The 4,553-nt window shown below is 57.9% G+C and overlaps 1 long non-coding RNA gene across 1 annotated transcript; it reads left to right on the forward strand.

Moving 5' to 3' along the window:
• The first annotated feature begins 6 nt into the window (after window positions 1-6).
• LOC125925651 (uncharacterized) lies at window positions 7-3,300 on the forward strand. The gene is made up of 3 exons (XR_007458891.1): window positions 7-268; window positions 394-1,577; window positions 1,820-3,300. It is a non-coding gene; the product is annotated as an uncharacterized LOC125925651 (long non-coding RNA).
• The last annotated feature ends 1,253 nt before the right edge of the window (window positions 3,301-4,553 follow it).

Genomic DNA, 4,553 nt, shown 5'->3' on the forward strand with positions numbered 1-4,553 from the left:
GAAGTTGAGTGTCGTTGTCCCTGCGGACAAGCTACTCAGAGCTGCCCGCTCGTTCTGCAAAGGGCACCCGCCGGGGTCTCCTAGGAGCAGACCTGCTCGGGGTGCATCCGGCCGTGGGAACGCGGCGTCTGCTGCTGGGGCCAAGTCTCAGTCCGTCTCCCGTCATGCGGACCCACCGTGGGCATCCGGCCTGTGACGCGAGCAAGTGAGAAGGACGTAGCGGGTACCCTGGAGCCCTGGGCCGCAGCAAAGCGCCAGGAAGTGGACCGTAAGTCTCCTGAAAATCAAGGTTCCTCACATTCTGTTACAGGTTCTAGGGGTCCAGTCACTTAGGGAACATCAGCACATCCCTCCAGGCGAAAGCAAACTGTGTCACTTTTTGCCCCTTCATAGGGAAGGAGACACCAGGCTTTCTAAGGGTTTGTGACTGACGAGCGTGTCACAACGGGTGTGCGACATCACTCCACTCACACATCACCCCCACTTGGAAGACAAGAGAAGGTTCTCCGGCTGGGGCTACAGTGTATGTGGCCCTGCGATCGGCCCTGTGGTGTTGGAGCCACGGGGCTTTGACGTGATCTTGAGACCCGACCCTTCTTGACAGAAGAAAACTCAGAGGTTCCTCTGGGGTGAAGAGAACCACTATTTCCGTGGAAAGCACCTCTCCTCTCACGGAGAGGGTATCGGACTCGAGTAGGCACCTAGCGCCAGACCATGGGCCACACCAAATGACCACGTAACCCGATGACGGTCCTCAGCCGCGTGTTTTCTGAGCCACGAGACCACACCAGCGGGCGCGTCTGGTCACATTGCGAGTGGAACTTGCACACGAGAGCAGGCTCCAGCAGGACCCTTGCAGCCCCGACGTGCCTGCCCTGCTGCTCAGACCGGGTCTGTTGGTGGACAAACACAGATCCACACGGCCTGTGTCCCCACGTGGTTAAACGCTCAACACAGCAAGCTCCACTCTGCCGTGAAGTCCGGTCCTCTGAGCACACTCGGACGACTGCATTGCAACAAGTCACTTATGAAGCTGTCAGCCGGACAGTGGTGTTGACCCCTCGGAGCCACGACTCCTTCCAAAATCAGAGACATCCCTGGGAGGGAAAGGAGGCCTGTGGCCAGCCCTGGGCTGCTGGGGGCCTCCCACCTGCTTCCCCTGATGCAACAGAGTCTCCTGAAGACTGACGGCCACTGGGGGGAGCCGCCCCCAGGCCAGGGGACACCTGGTCCCGTGAGCAGCAGACGCGGGGCCGTGCCAACGACCGAAGGCACGCCACAGTGTGGTTCGGAGGAGAGGGGGGCGGGTTAGAGAAAGGCTGAAAGGCCCGTATGAGAGACCGTGTCTCGGTTAATTTTTTTTTTTAAGTTTATTTATTTCTTTAGAGAGATTGAGAGCATGAGCAGGAAAGGGGCAGAGAAGGAATCCCAAGCAAGCCCTGTGCTGTCGGCACTGAGCCGGACGCGGGGCTCAAACCCACGAACAGTGAGACCGGGCCCTGAGCTGAAATCAAGAGTCGGGCACTTAGCCGACCGAGCCGCCCAGGCGCCCCCATGTCTGGGTTGCAAGTTGTTAGGTTTCTTTTTAAATTTTTTTTTTAACGTTTATTTATTTTTGAGACAGAGAGAGACAGAGCATGAACAGGGGAGGGTCAGAGAGAGAGAGAGGGAGACACAGAATCCGAAACGGGCTCCAGGCTCCGAGCTGTCAGCACAGAGCCCGACGCGGGGCTCGAACCCACGAACTGCGAGATCATGACCTGAGCCGAAGTCAGCCGCTTAACCAACTGAGCCACCCAGGCGCCATAAAAGTTGTTAGGTTTCTGACCACACATCAACCACAGGGCAGGAGAGGCCTCCACACATGCAGAGGTCAGAGGGACTTGCTTACTGGAGACTGACAAAAAGTCACACAGCTTTGTGTAAGAATCTGCGAGGGAGTCCGACGGAGGAGTCCCAGACCTCACCAGACGGGCCTCCAAATTACTGTTCTCGGGGCAGCTGTTTGAGGAGGAAGAAAGGTTGGTGGTAATTCGACGATGGCTGGGTTGGGTGGGGACATGGGTGGGGTTCAGGGACCGGGGCGGGGCGGGGAGGGGGGCACCGCGGGTACGTTGAGCCCCTGAAGTTACATTTGTGCGGAGCAGCCTTCTGAGGGAAGGACGGACAGCGTCCACCCCCGGGCCCGGAAGGGGCCTCAGACCCACTGTGTCAGGGGCGCCGTCCGATACAATGGCCGCGAACTCGTCTCCGTGCACGCGGGCTGGGGCACGGAGCTGTCACGGGACGGAGCACTGCTCTTAGCGCCTGGGAGTCGTGGTGTATGTGGAGTAGATTCGGACAACCCGAGCCCTGCCTGCAGCCGGGAAGGCGGAAAGTCCCTAACGGCTTGTTTTAAGTCAAGGCAAAAGAGGGTGTTATTAACACCGACACCGGAAGCAGACCCCACCTGGGAGTCCAGGAATCCAAGCCAGGAAACGGGGTGTCCGAGTGAGGGGTAGTTTCAGACCGACCGGTAAAGACCTTAGTCGATAAACTCTTCTCCGCCTGAAAGGGGAAGAGCATCTACCAAAGGGCGCCCTCTGCAGGTGCACGGGCTGTGATCCCAGGGGTGGCCCTGACCTTCCGCAGGCAGGCCGTGTGAGCGACCAGCTCTAAGGCCCGGGGGCCGCCGGGTTGGATCAAACAACAGTTGCACACGTCACAGCTTGAACCCGCAGCCCCTCCTGTGGGTACAGGGAGACCCCGCCGGGCTGGGTTGGACAGATAAAGCCGTATTTGACAAGCCAGCGCCCCTCAGGGCCAGAGCCATAAGGGACCACAAAGTTACAGGACCGTGGCAGGTGCCCAGAGAAGAGTTCTGCACCGCCCTTGGAGAGAGGACAGAGTGCGAGATCCCACAGGACAGGGCAGCCCCGTGTCACAGGCGAACATGGTGGTCGGTCGTCCCCTCTCCCACCTCGGGAGGCGGAATGTGCAAGGACCTATAGGACTCCTCCACGATGACGTGATGGGATGGAGAGAATGGTGTCCAACAGGACTGCAGAGGTTGAAGAAGGCTGACCGGCCGGAGGAGGAGACAAGCAGTCAGAGTGCGGAGGCTGGACCGCCCGTGAGGAGGGCCACTTGTCGGGAGGGGTCGCCCTGGCACCGAGGCGGTCAGGCACGCGGGCAGCCCCCCACCCCTGCCCTGCCGCGGCCTCCAGATGCCGCTGGGGTCACCGCACCAGCCGGTGGATTAGCCCAGGCGAGCACTTCTGCGGGGTGCACACGGGGCACCCGTGCAACGCGCGTACCTGGGGTCCGTGGCACACGTGTCATTCATCGGGGTGCGAGGGCTTTTATGTTGGAGAGGAGCTCAAAAGGCGCCTGCTTACCATCCCCCCCCCTCCCCTGCAGGCTGGATGACCCTGCAGCAGCGTGGATCAGCCAAGCCTTCAGCGGGGACTGAGCTGACATCCTCCCTCCTCCCTCCATGGCCGCCCCTCCCCGCTGGGGAAATGACCCCAGACAGACTGGCTCCTCAGGAACCACATATGGGAATGGAATCAAATTTCCCAGAACCTCGTAAACAACCACTTCTCTGTCTCTCCTCACCCAGAGTTCGTGACTCCACCCAGCAAGCATCTCCCTTGGTCTTTTCTCCTTAGTTTGAATTTGACTCTGTCCAGAAGAATCTCGGTTTCTCCCTCAGAGGCTTTGTCACAGAACCTGTCCGCCTTGCCTCAGTCCACTTGTCTTACGTCCCCAGGCCTGAACACCCTCTACAAGTCAAGTCTTGTGTGGCCAGTTGGGATGGGGGGGCGAGGGGGGGTACGGAAGGTGGAGAAGAGAGGAGGCTTTTCCCTGCACAAATTCCTTTTTGCCAGAGACAACAAGCTGACTTCCAAAAACATGCTCAAATTCACGGATCATCACCGAAATAAGAAATGAAAGAGAGGGGCACCTGGGGGGCTCAGTCGGTTGAGCGTCCGACTGCTGATTCCGGGATCGGGTCATGATCTCACGGTTCGTGAGTTCAAACCCCGAGCTGGGCTCTGTGCTGATAGTGTGGAGCCTTCCTGGGATTGTCTCCCTCTCTCTCTCTCTCTCTCTCTCTCCCTATCCACCACTCATGTGCATGCTCTCTCTCTCTCTCTCAAAATAAATAAATAAATGTAAAAAAAAAAAGAAGAAGTGGAAGAGAATACCACTTCCATATATCAAATTGACATTCAGGATAATCATGTTCAGCATTGACAAGGCTGTGGAAAAAAAGGGAACTCACATACACTGTTGGAAACTGATATTTCCCAGACCTTTGTACGACAAGGGAGGGCTGATGAAATACAGGAATTCCGTGGGGGGAGCTCGAGGAAAAGCCCTCTCACCCTCCCCCTCTTTTCTTCTTTGTGGCATCTGGAACTTGCAACAAGATGGCTAGAGTTACAGCAGCCATTTTGCGACCTTGAGGACAGAAGCCACACACCGAGGAACAGAAAAATACAAGCAGCCTGGGACCTCGATGCTTCGCAGAGTCACCACTCCTGCCCTGACCTGCTTGCCTACAGGCT

The sequence above is a fragment of the Panthera uncia genome, chromosome F1 (assembly GCF_023721935.1).
Source record: "Panthera uncia isolate 11264 chromosome F1, Puncia_PCG_1.0, whole genome shotgun sequence".
Taxonomy (NCBI): domain Eukaryota; kingdom Metazoa; phylum Chordata; class Mammalia; order Carnivora; family Felidae; genus Panthera; species Panthera uncia.